Genomic DNA, 20,188 nt, shown 5'->3' on the forward strand with positions numbered 1-20,188 from the left:
TGCTGATAAGGAGTTCCAAAAGTAGTTTTTCCAAGCCATTTCCAAATAAAAGTAGATTGGGTGTAAATAACTGTCTATGGAAATATTACTGTTATTATTTATTTAATAATGTCCTGACAAGCTTGCATATATCTCATTAAATCAAAAAATTAGAATCTAAGGCCAACATTGTTTCCTCATATTCTTGATGTGAAAATCTGAGCACTCCTCTTAATAAGGAGTTACAAATACAAAACAAACAGCTCAACTGAACTAACTCTTGTCTCTCCAGAAACACAAACACAAGACCTCATAAAATGAGTGAGTTTCTATAGGCCATAATTACTGCAACTTACTTCTCCAATTTTCCCCTCCACAGTTAACTCAACAGCTCAAAAACGATCAGTAACAAACAACAGTCACCATGATATGGTTAGGAGTGTGGCAGATTTCTTAACCAGTAATAATAAATAGGAAAAAAATTTTCTCTATTAATAGAACTCAAGTTTCGTGCACTTTCAAGAAACTAATTAAAAGGCAGCCGCGCACGATCTACAAAAACAGCCATAAAGACTGTTACATTTTAAGTTACAGGAAATAAACCTGCTCCTCTAATTCAGCAAGATACAACTGACTTCCCCTTACATACCCTAAAAAAAAGCCTTACACGAGAAATTTAAACATGGAAGCAGAAACACACCAAGAAAAAGACATGTCAAACCCCACCTGTATATATCTGTTTTCAACCATTTGGAGTCGAGGCGAGCCTGGGCAGCCAAACAGAAAGATTCAGAGGGCATCTTTTCTCCAGCTTCCTCCCAGGTCTCAGGCCTGCAAGTAAACACATACGTTGAAGACCTAACGCTTTTTAATAGTTTACAAAGACACTCCCGAAAGGTTCAATGCAGAAAAGAAAAAAGAGAGAACAGAAAGGGGGGAGAGAAGAGCTGGTGGAGGGGAGAGAGGGAAAGAGGGAACAGATGGAGGGAGAGGGAGGTGGGGAAGGGAAAGCCTCCTTCCAAGGTAGGCAGGGTGTGCCGAGTTTCTGCACCACGCTGACGAGACCTTGAGAATGGACGGTCACAGGAAGCCAAGTCACAATGTCATCCCCCTGCCCTCAAATCCAAGAAGTACACACACACAACAGGGAGCCCATCGTTTTAACGACAAATGAAAGCAGCACGAATCTGCCGCTTTACCCCACAGCAGGGCGCGTGCGTGAAACAAATTCCTCAAAAGGATCGCCTGCAGAAAAACCCACAGCCGCCACCACTTAAGAGATGGAGAGAGGCCCGAGGCTGCGCCGCGGGTGGTCCGCCCAGGCCCCGGTGCGGCCGCCGCGCCCACGCCCGCCTCCCGGGCTCGGCCGCCCGCCAGCCCCGCGCCCGTACCGCCCCCGCCACCGGCCGCCCAGGTGCCCCAGGCCAGGACCTGACGCGCAGGGCCAGGCCGCCTCGCCCCGCCGGCGCGCGGACGCAGCCTCCCAGGAGCCGCCGGCTCAGCCGGCGCCCGCGATCCCGGCGCCTCTAGCGGCCCGAGGGGCGGGCCGACGCGGGACTGCCGCCCCCCGCGTACGGCCAATCAAAACGAGGCTGCTCCGTGGGCGAAGCCAATGGGGAAGAGGAGCCCTTCGCCGCTCCTCCCGACTCTCCCGCTTCCAGCAATCCCGCTTATTTTCCTACTTGGAGCACCCTGGCTGCGGCCAAGGCCAACAGCGGGCGCCGGAAGGCGGGATTTCCGCCGCACGCACGCACGCCCGCACTCCCACGGGAGACGGCTTGGCTCCCAGCGCTCTTAATCACGCCGCGGCGGGTGGTCGCGCTCACATTAACTGGAGCTATCCAGGGCGCGGGTCGAGTGGCGAGACCAGGATCTTTGTGCAGTCGGCTGGCTGGGGCCTGAAGAGCTTCCTCCTGTGTGTTCAACTGAACGCAGCAAAAGTCTTGGGCAGATTCCATGGAGCAGCTGTGGAAGCACTGTGCAGGGAATCAAAGAAGGAAACACCTCCAGCGACCACAAAACAAAATTGAAGAACTATAAAACAATATAGGCCGGGCATGGTGGCTCACGTATGTAATTCTCAGCGCTTTGGGAGGCCGAAGCGGGAGGATCCCTCGAAGCCAGGAGTTGGAGGATCCCATGTTGCCAGACTGGGCAACATGGCAAGACCCCATCTCTAAAAAATAAAAATAAAAAAATTTAACAATTCGCCAGCTGTGGTGGCACACACCTGTGATCCCAGCTGCTCGGGAGGCTGAGACAGGAGAATCGCCTGAGCCTGGAAGATCAATGCTACAGTGAGCTGAGATCGTGCCACCGCACTCCAGCCTGGGCGACAGAGTGAGATCCTGCCTCTAAGAAAGAAAAATAACAGCCGGGCGTGGTGGCTCAGGCCTGTAATCCCAGCACTTTGGGAGGCCAGAGCAGGTGGATCATTTGAGGTCAGGAGTTCAAAACCAGCCTGGCCAACATGATGAGACCCCTTCTCTACTGAAAATACAAAGATTAGCCAGGTGTGGTGGCACGTGTCTGTAATCCCAGCTACTGGGGAGGCCGAGGCAGGAGAATCGCTTGAACCCGGGAGGCGGAGGTTGCAGTGAGCCGACATTGCACCACTGCACTCCAGCCTGGGGGACAGAGGCTGCACCACTGCAGCCTTGACTTACCGGGTTCAGGTGGTTCTCCACCTCAGCCTTCCCAGTAGCTGGGACTGCAGGCACATGCAACCACGCCTGGCTAATTTTTGTAGTTTTTGTAGACAGGATTTTGCCATGTTGCCCAGGCTGATCTCGAACTCCTGGGCTCAAGTGATCCGCCCGCCTCAGTCTCCCAAAATGCTGGGATTACAGGTGTGAGTCACTGCACTCGGCTAATAGTAATGAACTTTGAACAGAAGGAAAGTTGTTATTATTTTCTTGGTTATGTTTTATCTATATTTTCTAATTTTTCTAAACATGTAAAGATAAAATTCTAAAAACTCAGACCTCAGAACAAAAAAATTAGAGTATAAATATTTATTTTAGTTAACTTGTACAAATTTGGTTTCTGGAAAAAGAATGGAATAGATTTTCTGGGAAAAAAAAATCCACCACTTTGGCCGGGCGCGGTGGTTTATGCCTGTAATCCCTGCACTTTGGGAGACCGAGGCGGTGGATCACCTGAGGTCAGGAGTTCAAGACTAGCCTGACCAACATGAAGAAACCCCTGTCTCTACTAAAAATACAAAAATTAGCCAGGCCTGGTGGCACACACCCGTAATCCCAGCTACTCAGGAGGCTGGGGCTGGAGAATCGCTTGAACCCAGGAGGCAGAGGTTGCAGTGAGCTGAGATCGCACCATAGCACTCCAGCCTGGGTGACAAAAGCAAAACTGTAAAAAAAAAAAAAAAAAAAGAAAAGCAGACTGGCTGAAAGGATTAAAGAACAAAATATGATCCACCAATGTGCTGTCTACAAGATAAACATTTTAAATACAGAAACAGATTGAAAGTAAAAGGATACAAAGATACAATTAAAATAGTAACCAAAAAAGAGCTGAAGGGGCTGTACTAATATCAAATGTAATACACTTTAAATTAAAGCAGGGCTGGGCATGGTAGCTCAGGCCTGTAATCCCAGCACTTTGGGAGGTGGAGGCAGAGAGATACTTGAGCCCAGAAGTTGGAGATCAGCCTGAGCAACATGGCATAATCCCATCTCTACAAAAAATACAAAAATTAGGCGGGCATGGTGGTACCCACCTGTGGTCCCAGCTATTTGGGAGGCTGAGGTGGGAGGATCATGTGAGCTGGGGAAGTTGAGGCCGCAGTGAGCTAAGATCGGGTCCCTGCACTCCACCCTGGGCAACAGAGCGAGACCCTGTCTGAAAATAAAAAAATTAAAAAACGGGGTTGAGAGACAAAAAAGGACATCCTTTTTTTTATTATTATATTTTGAGATGGAGTTTTGCTCGTTGCCCAGGCTGGAGTGCAATCGTGTGATCTTGGCTCACTGCAACCTCCGCCTCCCGGGTTCAAGTGATTGTCGTGCCTCAGGCTCCCGAGTAGCTGGCATTACATGTGCCTGCCATCACGCCCAGCTAATTTTTGTATTTTGGTACAGACAGGGTTTCACCATGTTGGCCAGGGTGGTCTCCAACTACTGACCTCAGGTGATCCACCTGCCTTGGCCTCCCAAAACGCTGGGACTACAGACATGAGCCACCGCGCCAGCCGAAACCTTCGTTTTAAAAAAGGCTGGGTCAGGCATCATGCCTCATGCCTGTAATCCCAGCACTTTGAGAGGGCAACGCAGGCGGATCACCTGACGTCAGGAGTTCGAGACCAGACTGACCAACATGGTGAAACCCCGTCTCTACCAAAAATATAAAAATTAGCCAGGTGTGGTGGCACACACCTGTAATCCCAGCTACTCAGGAGGCTGAGGCAGGAGAATTGATTGAATCTGGGAGGTGGAGGTTGCAGTGAGCCGAGATTGTGCTACCACACTGCAGCCAGGGTGACAGAGTAAGACGCCATCTCAAAAAATAAATAAAGGCTGGGTGCCAGATGTGGTGCATAGGCCTAGTTTGTTGACTCCTGTACTTAACATATAAAACTCTAAAGAACAGTGGGAAGGAGCTTCCCTCTAGAGGCACAGGAGCGGCCAAGTTGGTCCCTGAGCAGTGACTTTATTAATAACATGTTACACTGTGTTTTTTGTTTTTGTTTTGTTTTTTGTTTGTTTGAGACAGAGTTTCGCTCTTGTTGCCCAGGCTGGAGTACAATGGCGTGATCTCAGCTCAAAACAACCTCTACTTCCCAGATTCAAGCGATTCTCCTGCCTCGGCCTCCAAAGTAGCTGGGATTTCAGTCATGCAACACCATGCCCGGCTAATTTTGTACTTTTAGTAGGGATGGGGTTTCTCCATGTTGGTCAGGCTGGTCTCGAACTCCTGACCTCAAGTGATCTGCCCGCCTCGGCCTCCCAGAGTGCTGGGATTACAGGCGTGACCCACCACACCCGGCCTATTTTTTTTTTTTTTTTTTTTTTTTTTTTAAGACACAATCTGACTCCGTTGCCCAGGCTGGAGTGCAGTAGCACAATCTTGGTTCACTGTAACTTCTGCCTCCCAGGTTCAAGCGATTCTCCTGCCTCAGCCTCCCAAGTAGCTGGGATTACAGGCATGCACCACCACATCTGACTAATTTTTGTATTTTTAGTAGAGATGGGGTTTCACCATGTTGGCCAGGCTGGTCTCAAACTCCTCACCTCAAGTAATCCGCCCGCCTCGGCCTCCCAAAGTGCTGGGATTATAAGGCGTGACCCACCGGGCCTGGCCCTGTGTGTTGTTTTATGTATGTTTCTATATGTGTTATATTTCACAATAAATATTAAAACAAAGAATAACTGATAGCTATGCACAAAGGTATTTAAATTTCACCCTCACAAATAATTTTTTTTTTTTTTTGAGACAGGATCTCACTCTGTTACCCAGGCTGGAGTGCAGTGGCACCACCTTGATTCACTGCAGACTTGACCTCCCAGGCCCAAGCGATCCTTCTACCTCAGCCTCCTGAGTAGCTGGGACTACAGACACACTCCACCACACCCACCTAATTTTTGTATTTTTGGTAAAGATGGGGTTTCACCATGTTGGCCAGGCTGGTCTCGAACTTCTGGGATCAAGGAATCCACCAACCTTGGCTTTCCAAAGTGCTGGTATTACAGGCGTGAGCCACTGTACCCAGCCAAGAATAGTTTCTTCTCCTTACCTAGGTAGAGACCTCTGCAGAAATGCTGGGAGATCTTTGGAGACGGGAGATTTTTTAAATAAAAAATTTAATACTTGGAGGGGCGTGGTGGCTTACCCCTGTAATCCCAGCACTTTGGGAGGCCAAGGCGGACAGATCAGGAAGTCAGGAGATTGAGACCACCCTGGCTAAAACGGTGAAACGCCATCTCTACTAAAAAAATACAAAAAATTAGCTGGGCATCGTGGCGGGTGCCTGTAGTCCCAGCTACTCGGGAGGCTGAGTCAGGAGACTGGCGTGAACCTGGAAGGCGGAGCTTGCAGTGAGCCGACATCGGGCCACTGCACTCCAGCCTGGGCGACACAGCAAGACTTCGTCTCAAGAAGAAAAAAAAAAAGAAATTAATACTTTGGGATGCCAAGGCAGGTGGATCACGAGGTCAGGAGTTCAAGAACTGCCTGGCCAAGATGGTGAAACCCCGTCTCTACTAAAAATACAAAAATTTGCCGGGCTTGGTGGCAGGTGCCTGTAATCCCAGCTATTCAGGAGGCTGAGGCAGGAGAATTGATTGAACCTGGGTGGCAGAGGTTGCAGTGAGCCAAGATAGCACCACTGCACTCCAGCCTGGGCAATAAGAGTCAGACTCTGTGTAAAAAAAAAAAAAAAAAAAAAAATTGATCTAGTTCAAAACCTCACTTTGAATCCACCCACATTGCTCTAAAATACTTTCATCTTTCCTGTGGCTAAAACCTTAAAGCCTTGCCAGTAACTCCCATTGCACTTAAGGAAATCCAATCTCCCTTGTTGTGGCCCCTGAACAGGCTGCTGCTGGCCCACCACGGTGCCTCTAGTTTGTGTAAAATGCATACGTTAATTTATAATAAATCATATGAGGCTTTTTTAGCTCTAAAAGGCTATTATTCACTAGTTGCTGTGTGAATCAGTATTTCTGGGTGCAGTTAGAAATTATTAGAGTCGATGCCCAAGACTCATCTCCATCAGCACGGGGGAGGCATCTGCTCGTTTTATGGTCAGTGACTCTGGGCCTCCTGCTGGGCTCAGTCCTGAGGTGGGTCTGACTCAGGTCAGAGCTGTGCACCCCGGCCCTCCTCCTCAACGTGCATGAGTGCTCTTTAGGATGGAGCTGAACACCGGCTTCTCAAAACCGCTTGGCCCCATCACAGGCCCTGAGAACTGATTGGGTCACTCTGGTGGGCTCCCCAGCCCTAGCCAAGAAGGGTTTCTCTAGGGAGCCTGGCCCCCCACTTATGAGACCTGGAGCCCCAAAGATCCTGACCAGGGGCCTGCCTCCTCCAGGGAGGGGCCACTCGCCCCCACCAAGCTCCCTTCACAGAGACCCATCCAACAGAGCTGAGGAAAACCATGCCTCCTAAATGAATAAATACATAAATAAGGATGCCGGGGACCTGTGGATTTTGTAATTCCTGAAAGAAGGCAGAGTGGCTGGCTCACAGCAAGCGCAGTAGGAGATACTGCTCCCCGGCCAGGCTGTTCTGTGTCTCTTTGGAGGGAGCCCTAGGGTACAAGAAAAGCCAGAGGAGACCAGCTGGCCCAGAAGGTGCCTCTCCACCCCTTCCCCAGAGTTTCTGGGAAACAAAGCCCACCCGAGGGACACATGCCTCCTTGGGAGTTGTACCAGGCCTCCTTCCTCACCCGGCCATGCAGTGGTTTTCAGTGCCCGAAACAGATGAATAAAATAGGCCCTTTACTGGATGTTCTTCAGGAACATGCACTCTTCTTTGGATCTTACCATCGTTTTATCTCTATTTAAAGTTAAATGCTGTGTTATACAGAGTATTGGTAAAGATGTAGAGCTACAAGAACTGTCAAGCTGGCAGTAGAATAAAATTGTATAAGCACATTGGAAACCTGTTTGGCAGCTTCTACTAAAGCTATATCTATGCCTACCTTCAGAAATTCCATCCTAAGCATGTACACAAGAGAAACGAGTGCATATGTCCACAAAAAGACTTCTATAAGAATGTTCACTGCCATTTTTATTCATAAGAGCCCCAAATGAAAACAACCTAAATGTCCATCAACAGGAGAGTGAATAAATGGTGATACAGTCACATCATGGAATACTACACAGCCAAAAAAGAAACATGAAGTGGTAGGAACACTCAACAACATGGGTGAATAGAGGGAGCCAGGTATGAGAGACAGTGCACTGTACCAGCCCACTTAGATGAAGCGCAGGAAGGCAGAACTGACGATGATTGAAGTCAGAAGAGTAGTTTCCTTTGTGGGAAAGTGTAGGTCAGGAAGGAGCCTTCTGGGGTACTACAAATCTGCCGTATTTTGGCTGGGTGCCACAGCTCACACCAGCACTTCGGGAGGCATAGGCGAGAGGGTCACTTGAGCCCAGGAGTTAGAGACCAGCTTGGGCAACATAGCGAGATCCCATCTCTACAAAAAAATTAAAAATTAGCGTGGCATGCTGGCGTGCACCTGTAGTCTCAGCTACTCAGGAGGCTGAGGCAGGAGGATTGCTTGAGCTCAAGAGTTTGAGGTTGCAGTGAGCTCCCAAAGTGCTGGGATTACAGGTGTGAGACACTATACCAGCCTGATTTTTAAATACTGACCAAGCCTTGTGTTACTGGGATAGGCATCACTTGGCCACAATTTACTACTCTCTTTCTTTTTTTTTTTTTTTTTGAGACAGAATCTCACTCTGTCACCCAGGCTGGAGTGCATTGGTGCAATCTCAGCTCTCTGCAACCTCTGCCTCCTGGGTTCAAGCAATTCTCCTGCCTCAGCTTCCTGAGTAGCTGGGATTAGAGGTGTACACCACCACACCTGGCTAATTTTGTTTGTTTGTTGTTTGTTTTTAGTAGAGATGGGGTTTCGCCATGTTGGCCAGCCTGGTCTCCAACTCCTGACCTCAAGTGATCCACCCTCCTTGGCATCCCAATATTCCTATGATTACAGGCGTGAGCCACTGCGCCCGGCCCTATTCTGTTTCTATATTGCTAAATTTGACTTGCTAACACGTTTTTGAGGATTTTTCTGTTGATGCTCATCAGGGATGTTGGTTTGCAGTTTTCTTTCTTTGTATTATACTATCTTGTCTGGCTTTCTGTCAGGGGAAAGCTGACCTTATACAAAGTATTGGCATGTGTTCCCTCCTTTTCCATTTTCTATAAGGGATTGTGTAGAATTAGTGTTATTTCTTCTTTAAATGTTTTTGAATCCATCTGAACCTGGAGATTTCTTTCTAAAAGATTTTACGCCGGGCGCGGTGGCTCGTGCCTATAATCCCAGCATGTTGGGAGGCCGAGGCAGGTGGATCACCTGAGGTCAGGAGTTTGAGACCAGCCTGGCTAACATGGTGAAACCCCGTTTCTACTAAAAATACAAAAAATTAGTCGAGCTTGGTGGCGTGCGCCTGTAATCCCAGCTACTCAGGAGGCTAAGGCAGGAGAATCACTTGAACCTGGGAGGTGGAGATTGCAGAGAGCTGAGATTGCACCAATGCACTCCAGCCTGGGTGACAGAGTGAGACTCCGGCTCAAAAAAAAAAAATTTTTTTTACAAATTCAATTTATTTAACAGATACAGAACTATTCAGGTAACCTGTTTGTTTCTAGGAGGATTTTCCTGGTTTGTGGCACTCGGACATTGCTTTATTTCATCTAAGTTGTCTGATTTTTAAGTGTCAAGTTTTCCTTAGTGTTCTCTTGCTAACCGTCTGAAGTCTGTGGGGCCTGCAGTGATGTCCCTTCATTCATTCCTGATACTGATAATTTGTATCTTTTCTGTTTTTTTCTTTGTCAGTTTTCCTAGAGATTTTCAATTTTGTTGATCTTTTCAAAGAATGATCTTTAAGTTTCATTAATTTTTCCCTTCATTTTTTGCTTTCAATCTCATTAGTTTCTGCTTTTATCTTGTCATTTGTTCCTTTGGCTTGTTTTGCGTTCACTTTGCTCTTTTTCTGGTTTCTTAAGGTGGAAACTTAGATTGCTGATTTAGACCTATCTTTTTTGTAATATATAATGATTTGATGCTATAAATTTTCCTCTAAGCAGTGCTTTAATTAAACCCACAAATTTTGGTGCATTTTCATTTATGTTCAAAATATTTTCTAATTTCTTTTGAGAATTGTTCTTTGACCCATGGATTATTATTATTATTATTATTTTTTTTTTTTTTTCTTCAATACGGAGTTGCACTGTTGTTGCCCAGGCTGGAGTGCAATGACATGATCTCGGCTCACTGCAACCTCTGTCTCCTGGGTTCAAGCGATTCTCCTGCCTCAGCCTCCTGATTAGCTGGGACTACGGGCACCCGCCACCATGCCCGGCTAATTGTTTTGTATTTTCAGTAGAGACGGGGTTTCTCCATGTTGGCCAGGCTGATCTTCAACTCCTGGCCTCAGGTGATCCCCCCAACTTGGCCTCCCATAGTGTTGGGATTACACGCGTGAGCCAGTGCGCCTGGCCTGACCCATGGATTATTAAGTATGTTGTTTTATTTTGAAGTGTTTGCAGATTGTTTTGTTAATATTTTCTAGTTTAATACCATTGTGATTGGAGAACAAACTGCATATGATTTCATTTCTTTTAAATTTGTTAAGATTTATGTGTCAGGTTATGTTCTCAGTGAACATTCTGTATGTGCTTAAAAAGAATATGTATGGTCAGTATATGTATGGTCTGTATATATATATGTATATATATGTGTAAAAAGTATATGTATGGTCTGTATGTGCTTAAAAAGTATATGTATGGTCAGTATTTGTATGGTCTGTATATACATATATGTATACATATATGTGTAAAAAGTATATGTATGGTCTGTATGTGCTTAAAAAGTATATGTATGGTCCAGCACTTTGGGAGGCCGAGGCAGGCAGATCACGAGGTCAGGAGATCGAGACCATCCTGGCTAACAGGGTGAAACTCCGTCTCTACTAAAAATACAAAAAAATTACCCGGGCATGATGGCGGGCGCCTGTAGTCCCAGCTACTTGGGAGGCTGAGGCAGGAGACTGGCTTGAGCCTGGGAGGCAGAGCTTGCAGTGAACTGAGATCATGCGACTGCACTCCAGCCTGGGCGACAGAGCTAGACTCCATCTCAAAAAAAATAAAATTAAAAAAAAGTATATGTAAAATATATGTATGGCCGGGCACGGTGGCTCACGCCTGTAATCCCAGCACTTTGGGAGGCCAAGGCAGGTGGATCACGAGGTCAGGAGATCAAGACCATCCTGGCTAACATGGTGAAACCCCATCTCTACTGAAAATAAAAATTAAAAAAATAATAATAATTAGCCAGGCGTGGTGGTGAGCACCTGTAGTCCCAGCTACTCAGGAGGCTGAGGTAGGAGAATGGCGTGAACCCAGGAGGCAGAGCTTGCAGTGGGCTGAGATCGCGCCACTGCACTCTAGCCTGGGCGACAGAGCAAGACTCTGTCTCAAAAAAAAAAAAAAGTATATGTATTTTGCTGTTGTTGGGTGAAGTGTTCTATAAATTAGATCCAGTTTATTGAAGGTGTTCTACAGTTATCCTAGATTTTTGCCGATTACTTGTTCTCTCACTATGAAAGGTAGTGTGTGTGTTATATGTGTCTAACAATTCATTGTCTAGTAGAGTTGCTATTATACCACTTCAAGTGGATGGAGAGCCTCACTGCCATCCATTAATGTGCATTAATCATTTTGAGAGTGAAAAGATTTTTTAAAATGTTTTTACTTTTTTAGGTATGGCCAAGCGAGATGGGGCTAGTGAAATGGGTGGGAGAATTGGAAGCTGAGAGTGTGTGAGCTAGACACCCATGAATGCTTTTCCACTGGGCAGTTAGAGGGATGATAGGTAATAATATAAGGCAGCTCCATCACACAAGCTGGTGACTCCTGTGCGACAGACCAAGAGCTGCATTTGGAGATTCATTTCCGATTGTTGCGTTTCCTCTTAGAGCTTTGCTTGGTCATCGTGTTCTGAGTGGTCCATTGGCCTCCATGTCCCTTTTGGGGTGGATATTTGCTCAGTGACTTTTGAGCAGCTGGATCTCCTGCTGCGGCAGGTGAGTGAGGGGATGGATGGCTCCGCGGACTGGCCCCCGCCCCAGGAGAAAGAGTGCGTGGCCGTGGCAACGCTGAATCTTCCCCGACTTCAGGTATTCATGATTTCCCTTCCTCTTGCTCCTTTTATAAGTGTCTTAGCGATTTGTAAGAAGGTTTATGTATTTTGAAGGACATAGGTTTTAGCCTGTTGGGTGAAGTATTTTAAAGTAAGATTGTAATGCACTAATAATGGACGCAAGGCTTAAAAAACTTGATCTGTTTATTTTATGTTTGTCCTGGAAGTCAGCCTCGGCATGCAGGAAGAGTGTATATGGATTGTGTTATTTTTGCTATAATCATTAGTTTGTTGGCATTCTTACTGTTTTACTGTTGTTGCGTGTGGAGAAATGACTGGGTCAGATCACAGGTGGTGATGGAGAGAGACAGCGCTCAGCTGAGAGACCAGTGCTGGCCTGTCTCTCCTCTGTCCTGTGAAAACCCTTCTCCAGGAGGGTCCAGTCTTTTGGTTTCCCTGGGTCACACTGGAAGAAGAATTGTCTTGGGCTACACATAAAATACACTTATGATAGCTGATGAGCTTAAAAAAAAAATCCCAAAAATATCTCATGATGTTTTAAGAAATTTTACTTTGGGCCACATTCAAAGCTGTCCTGGGCCACATGCTGCCCTCGGGCCGTGGGTTGAACAAGCTTGATCTACTCAGTAAGCTCGGCTCCCAAAGCAATACCTTCCTTTCTTCACCATGAAGGCTGTGGTTAGGGTCAAAATAAAAGCTACAAAAGTCTTCCTCCCTAGCAAAACTAAAGCTGAAGTGTTTGATCATCATCTTTTGTCTTTGTAATAAAACCCTCTAACTTAATGACAAGAACCACGGTTTTCTCGACATAGTAATTTTTCCCTTTTATTACAGTGGTTTCTTGTAACAACCCGTCATGTCCCTCTTCCAGCCCCTCCCCTTTTTGCCCTGCTTCTAGAATGTACAGAACTGAGTGTAGTGTTTAGTTGCAGTAATGAACTGAGCAAAGGTCTGGAGCATGCTTCTCCTCTAGTCCTCTGTAGCACTCATTTATCACCATGCCTGTGGCATCCTGGCGTTTGCGTGGATGCGCCCCAGGTGTTTGCTGCCCCTCCTGGTTTGCAGTGATGTGTCTGTTCTGGTCGGTGCTGTGGGGCGTGGCCTTGTGTATGTCTTAGGCTGTCGAGGTGTCCCAGCGTATGGTTTTGCATTTGCCTCTCCGGGGTCCTGAGGGTTCTGTAGGTTTCACAGACTCTAGGTGAGTTTGGGTGGTCATTTCCTGACCTGTGATATCTATACCTAGATGAGTGGTGTGCTTTTGATTTCACTTCTACTCACAGGGCAAGGCCGGGTCTCTGATTTCTCATGGGGCCTCTTGCTACCCAAAGCCTGGGACGGGCAGTGTGTTGCCCCCTGGCTGCGGTTGGCTGGCAGGCAGGTGATCCTGAGTGGCTCCCAGCCTTCTGCAGGAAGCTCGGGTTCAGTGGGTCCTTGTGTGCATTCCCGTGTGGGAGGTTGTGCTGAAGCCTGGCGGCTTGGCTCTGCTTTCAGAGCCCGGAACCTCTTGACTCCTGCTGTGTGTGCCCATGTGAATTTTGGTTTTGCACTTGAGGAGTTTCCCTGTGTACTCTCAGCTCCGCAGTCTAATTTTTAGCAGCTCTTTTTTTTTTTTAGACAGGGTGTCACTTTGTCACCCAGGCTGGAATGCAGTGGTACAGTCTTGGCCTGCCAGGTTCAAGTGATTCTCCTGCCTCAGCCTCCCAAGTAGCTGGGACTACAGGTGTGTACCATCACACCCGGCTGATTTTTTTGTAGAGATGGGGTTTCATCATGTTGGCCAGGCTGATCTTGAACTCCTGATCTCAAGTGAGCTTTCCATGTCGGCCTCCCAAAGTGCTGGGATTACAGGCATGAGCCACCGCCTGTGGCAGCTTTTGTGGTTACATTGTAGCCATTATTTCTGTGTTTGGTGCAGATTGTTGGGGCGGGGTGGAGGTTGCTGTTGCTAGTTGTTTAGCTCTTCTGCTCATCTTGAGCTTTTCCATATATGTGTTCATAGTGGGGTTAAAAAAAATTCCTCTAGAAAATACTTCAGCTATTGTGGGTAAGAGTTTTTTTAGTCCAGTTTTTAAAAATACATAAACTGAGAAGTTATTTTGTCTATTTAAATAATACTTCAAATTGACTTTTATTCAGTGTTTAATAAGACTTTGAAATTCACTCATTTTTAGGGGTTCTAAGTGAAAATTGTTTTTCTCCTTTCAGTTGCATGCTGCCATTAGTCACCAGGTTGACCTGGAATTCCTTGGTTTAGGTCTGGGCAGCGTCTTCCTGAACAGCCTGAAGCAGACGGTGGTGACCCTAGCAAGCAGCGCAGACGTGCTGAGCACCATGCAGTCGGCCTCCCAGGCCATGCTGCAGAGCGGCTGGTCCATGCTGTTGCCCACCGCTGAGAAGCAGGCCCGGGCACTCTGCTCTCCTGCCCTGCGGAGGTGGGCTCGGGGAAGGAACAGGAGAGGGCATGGGTCAGGGTGCTGGGAGGGGATGGCGTTTCACTCAAATTGGCACACACTTTCTATTTCAGTTTCAGGCAATGAAGTGAACATAAGTCCAGGTCATCGATTGGTGATTGATCTTCTGGTGGGCAGCTTGATGGCTGATGGAGGGTTGGAGTCAGCCTTACATGCAGCCAGTACTGCAGAGATCCAGGTATGGCCTTGGAGGCACACGTGACCTGGTGGTGGGCTGAGATCGGAAATACCACACTCACACATGTGAAGAATAACTGAAAACAGTAAAACACTAAACTTATATCCAAGTATTTTTTTAAATTAAAATTCTTTTATGTGCTAATTTTAAAAATTATTGAGATGATTTGTGATAAAATACTGCATGTTGTCTGTTTCAGTGAAGTTAACAGGTAACCTGTTCATCATGTAGACCATTCCCGTCACCCGGAAAGATCCCTGTGCTCCTTGGCACTTGCAGCCAGGATACTCCCCTGCCCTGAGATTAGATTCATTTTTCCTGCTCTGAGTGTCGCAGCAATATAACTGTATAGTATGCACTCTTTCCTGCTTTGCCTTGGAGAATGATTTTCAGATTCACTCACTGTTGTGTGTATTGCGACTTCGTCTTGATTATTGGGAAGTTTTCCATTTTATAGGTGTAGTACTGTTTGTTAGTTCATTCTCCTATTGAAGGACATGTAATTGTTTTTGGTTTTTGTTTTCTTTTTTTTTTTTTTTTGAGACAGGGTCTTGCTCTGTCACCCAGGCTGTATACAGTGACCTGATGTTGGCTCACTGCAGCCTTGTCCTCCTAGGCTCAAATGATCCTCCCACCTCAGCCTCCTGTGTTGCAGGGACCACATACATGTCACCATGCCCGGCTAGTTTTTTGATTTTTTTGTAGAGACAAGGTTTCACTGTGTTGCAAGGCTGGTCTTCAACTCCTGGGCTCAAGTGATCCCCCGACCTTGGCCTCCCAAAGTGTTGGGATTACAAGCGTGAGCCACCGCGCCCAGGCCCAGGCTTTCTGGTTTTTGGCCGTGTAGAGCTGCCACGATTGTGCTGTGAACAAGTACTTTAGTGAACATACGTTCTCCCTTTGGGTAAACACTTGGAGTGGAATTTGTTAGGTCCTGGGGTAAGTGTGTGTTCATAGTTTTCCAAAGAGGCTTTGCCATTTGCATTTGAACCAGGACTTTTGTGTGTGAGAATTCTAGCTCCTTCTTGTCCTTACAGAGCAGCTGGATGCTGCGTGTGTGGAGCCGATCACATTGGGTTTTGTGTGAGCCATTAGCAGGGTTAAGGATTTTAGGGACTTCACAGAAGGAGGCTGGAGAGCATCAGCAGAGGCAGCCTGGACCTTGGATCTGTAAAAAGAAGACACTATTTGAAACTGCACAAATGAGTTGGGGTTTCCAACAGGGCAGGTGGGGGCCTGTGGGTGGGTGTGTGTGGCAGCCACAGAGGCTGGGATAGCTTGGCACTGGGGTCAGGGCTCAGCCAGCCTGTGTGCCTTCTTCACACCTGGTAATGAGATCACTTGTAAACAATTTCTGTTTATCAATTACAGGATACAAAAAAAGAAGCACAGAAGGAAAAAGAAATTGATGAACAGGAAGCGAATGCCTCAACATTTCATAGAAGGAGGACTCCATTGGATAAAGACCTTATTAGTATGGGGATCTGTGAGTCTTCTGGCAAACAGTGTTTGCCTCTGGTTCAGCTCATACAACAGCTTCTTAGGTAAATCATATTAGCTGTATTGTATTGTGTTTTATTTATTTACTTTTTTTTTTTTTTTTGAGACAGAGTTTCGCTCTTGTTGCCCAGGCCGGAGTGCAGTGGTGCGATCTTGACTCACTGCAACCTCCGCCTCCCAGGTTCAAGTAATTCCTCTGCCTCAGCCTCTCGAGCAGCTGGGATTACACGCATGCACCACCATGCCCCACTAATTTTGTAGTTTTATTAGAGACGGGGTTTCTTCATGTTGGTCAGGCCGGTCTTGAACTCCCGACCTCAGGTGGTCCATCCACTTTGGCCTCCCAAAATGTTGGGATTACAGGCATTAGCCACCACGCCTGGCCTATTTATTTACTTATTAATGGTGTTTTTTTTGTGTGTGTGTGTTTTTTTGAGATGGAGTCTTGCTCTATCGTCCAGGCTGGAGTGCAGTGTCACGATCTTGGCTCACTGCAACCCCCGCCTCCTGGGTTCAAGCTATTCTCCTGCCTCAGCCTCCCGAGTAGCTGGGACTACAGGCGTCTGCAACCACACCTGGCTGATTTTTGTATTTTTAGTAGAGATGGGGTTTGACCATATTCGTCAGGCTGGTCTCAAATTCCTGACGTTAGGTGACCCACCTGCCTTGGCCTCTCAAAATGTTGGGATTACAGGTGTTAGCCACTGTGCCTGGCCTGTATTGTATTTTAATAGGTGATTATTGGTTTTCATATTAAGATAGTGAAATCTAGCACAAGGATCTCAAAAATTTGTTTGGTGATTGAAGGAATATTCTGAAAATTACCTAGTATAGATGTTAGGATAAAGAGCAGACCCTTCTCAATATAGGTGAGAGGAGAAGTTGGAGGGTATGATGATACTCAGAAGTTTTTCACAGAAGAGAAATTGGGGTGTGCAGTAAACATGTAAAAAGATTCTTACTAATAAGCAGGTGGATGCAAATGAAAATCATCATGGAAGGTTATTTTTAAAACTGATTGTATCATTGCCTCACTTTATATATTACAGAGTTATACATACTACTTTGTAAGATAACTTTTCTTTTCAAAACTGAAGTCAATGTGATAGAATGGTGAGCATTATTTTGGAAGGCCCGACTAGGAGGAGGTGGGAAGAAGTGAGACTCAGCCTGTGAACAGAGGCTAACCTTGGCAGAAGCCAAAACGGTCAGACAGTGTTGTCTAAAAATGATCATTCAAGAAGAGCGAAACAGCAAGGTGATTTGTGAAGGAGATTTATTAGGAAATGAAACACATTTATACCTCTGTTCAATAAAAATCTGCTTTTTGTCAACTGATGCTCCTGGTTTTTGTTTCTACACATAGAGAAAGCAGAGCCCTGGCAGCTTGGGTCAGGCAGCCGAGCACAGAGCAGGGAGCCCTGGGCAGTGGCTGCAGCTCTCAGCTGGCCTGTTCATGGGGCCATGGTGGGTCTGTGGCGTGGGGTGGGCCTGTGGCGTGGGGTGGGCCTGCGGCGTGGGGTGGGCCCGCGGCATGGGGTGGGCCTGCTGTCCACAGCCAGAAAAACTAACTTAGTGGACACACAGTGAAATTTTGAAACAGGAAGTTTTAGAGCTAGTTTCTGTCATAGATTTTAGTAAATGCTATTTTGCAAAACCTTTTTCTGATGTTTGTTTTGTTTTTCTAATCTGATAATGCATATTTTACACATTCTGGTCTTTAACAAATGGAAATAAAGAGAACTAAACAATATAGTTTGTGTCAATGGAAAGAGCTTGGGATTTGTTCTCAGAAAATTTCAGTTACAACAGTTTGTTCATATAGGTGGACTTCCAACACAGTAACTATAGGAGTAAGAATAAAAGCTGTGTTTACTTTCACAGAGTTAATTAAGAATACATGAGAAAATGGATGTTAAAAACCTTGTAATTAAAATGTACAGTTACATGCAAAGTTTTAAAGTGAGCATTTTCCAGAGGTGCTTTTCTAAGTTCTTGAATGCCTCTCCCTTTTCTGAGGTGGCTGCTTCGTGGGGCTGTTGGTCTTTGGCAGGAGGTGAGTGCAGGGTTCCTGTTGTGGGTCCTTTGTTCTCACGAGGGCAGTGCCCGTTTTCCCCGTCTCCTGCTTGCCCAGACTGTTCCCATGCGCAGAGAGACTGGCCTGTTTGACCTGCAGCTGTGCTGTTTGAGCTGCAGCTGTGTAGCCTGCGCTGGCCCGTCTGGCTACACTCAACACCGTTTGCTGATCAGCACTTGAAGTCTGTCCGTCATAGCTGAGACACTGAATATTTTATATGTTTAATTTTTATTAATTAAAATGCAGGTTTGAAATTTTGATTCTGTTATTAGAAAGCACTTAAGTATGTTTAGAATCACTTGGCCTTGGGAGTCTACTTTGTCAACTGTGTATTTTATGAGTCTAAATGGAGATCAGATGTTTTCAATGCAAATTTCACTGTCCAAATTGAAATGTGTTACATATGTAAGCTACTCAGATGGTTTTTGAGGACTTAATATGAAATAACCTAGGTAAAATATCTCAATAATTTTTCTTATATTGATTTCATGTTGAAATGGTCATATTTTTGATCTGTTGGAATAACTATGATACATTATTAAAATTATTTTTATTTTTTAAGATGGAATCTTACTCTGTTGACCAGACCGGAGTGCAGTGGTGCAATCTTGGCTCACTGCAACCTCCGCCTCTTGGGTTCAAGTGATTCTCCTGCCTCAGCCTCCTGAGCAGCTGGGACTACAGGACTACAGACTCCCGAGCAGCTGGGACTACCACCACACCTGGCTGATTTTTGTATTTTTGTAGAGACAGAGTTTCACCATGTTGGCCAGGCTGGTCTCGAACTCCTGACCTCAAGTAATCTGCCCGCCTTGGCTTCCCAGAGTGCTGGGATTACAGGCATGAGCCACTGCAACCAGCCATTATTACAATTAATTTTATATGTTGTTGTTTTTCTTGTTGGTGTGTTTTTTTTTTTTTACTTTTGTTAATGTGACTAAGAACAATTTTTTTTCCCCACCCAGAGATGGATCCTCACTCTGTTGCCTGGACTGGAGTGCAGTAGCATGATCTCAGCTCACTGCAGCCTCTGCCTCCTGGGTTCAAATGATTCTCCTGCCTCAACCTCCTGAGTGGCTGGGACTAACAGAAGCATGCCACCATACCTGGCTAATTTTTGTATTTTTAGTAGAGATGGGGTTTCACCATGTTGGCCAGGATGGTCTTGAACTCCCAACCTCAGGTAATCTGCCCACCTCAGCCTCCCAAAGTGTTGGGATTACAGGCGTCAGCCACCGCACCTGGCCATGTTTATTAATACGACTAAGAACATTTTGAATTGCACCTGTGGCTCCATTGGTGTCCTGGGCAGGTGGCTCTGTGCTGTCCACACAGGTTGTCTCCTGTGTCTTCGTCTTCGCTGCATGTGACTTTTTGGTTCCTGTGGCATGTGGGGTCCTGTATGGGACATTGGTTCTACAGCAGATTTATAGTAAGGATGTACCTACTAAAAAATACAAAATAAAAAGAATAGACACAAACATAGAAGTAAGTATCACCTCACAAAAATTTTGGAAAGTAGAAAAAGAAAAATGCATTCACAGTTTTTCAGTAGCCGATAGTCCAGGCTGTCTTCATAAGCATAGATAATGTTTCCCTCTCCTGCATGGGTAGACACTGTTTTCTCACCTTAAGTGTTTGTGAGTGAAGGATTCTTGATGTGTTGACTTGGCGGATGCAGTTGTTGAACAGTAGTTTATCTAAAGATCGTAAGAGACTTTTGGAGACATTTCATGTCCTTTTTTCCCTTGGAAAACGTGAGTTGGAGAAATCGCTGCTTGCCAAAAATAAGCCGTGAAACGTATTTCAGAGTAAATCATTATTTACATGCTGGCGAGGAGCCACAGAATACCATTTACATTTGAAAATAGAGCGCTGTGAAGTTTTTATAAGTAGTGAACCCCATCAGAATTACACGTTTTGATTATGGCTCTAAATTTTATATTAAATAAACTAAAAATTTAATTGTATTTTATTACCATCTCTTGCTCCTTCAGGTGTAGCATACATGCTAGATTCTAGACCTGTTTCTTGTGTTACAGTGGTGTTATCCAGGCAGGGTATCAGGTAGTGAAGGTGATGTCTGGTGGTGGTGAGCCCAGTGAGGGCGCATCCTTGCCATGTGTGAT

At 46.0% G+C, this 20,188-nt stretch overlaps 1 pseudogene across 1 annotated transcript; it reads left to right on the forward strand.

The window, feature by feature from the left end:
* The first annotated feature begins 1,718 nt into the window (after positions 1-1,718).
* LOC467620 (E3 ubiquitin-protein ligase HERC2) lies at positions 1,719-17,316 on the forward strand (annotated as a pseudogene). Its single transcript, XR_001709829.4, has 5 exons — positions 1,719-2,048; positions 11,649-11,849; positions 14,039-14,265; positions 14,358-14,482; positions 15,854-17,316. The product of XR_001709829.4 is annotated as an E3 ubiquitin-protein ligase HERC2 (transcript).
* The last annotated feature ends 2,872 nt before the right edge of the window (positions 17,317-20,188 follow it).

This window comes from Pan troglodytes, chromosome 16 (assembly GCF_028858775.2).
Source record: "Pan troglodytes isolate AG18354 chromosome 16, NHGRI_mPanTro3-v2.0_pri, whole genome shotgun sequence".
Taxonomy (NCBI): domain Eukaryota; kingdom Metazoa; phylum Chordata; class Mammalia; order Primates; family Hominidae; genus Pan; species Pan troglodytes.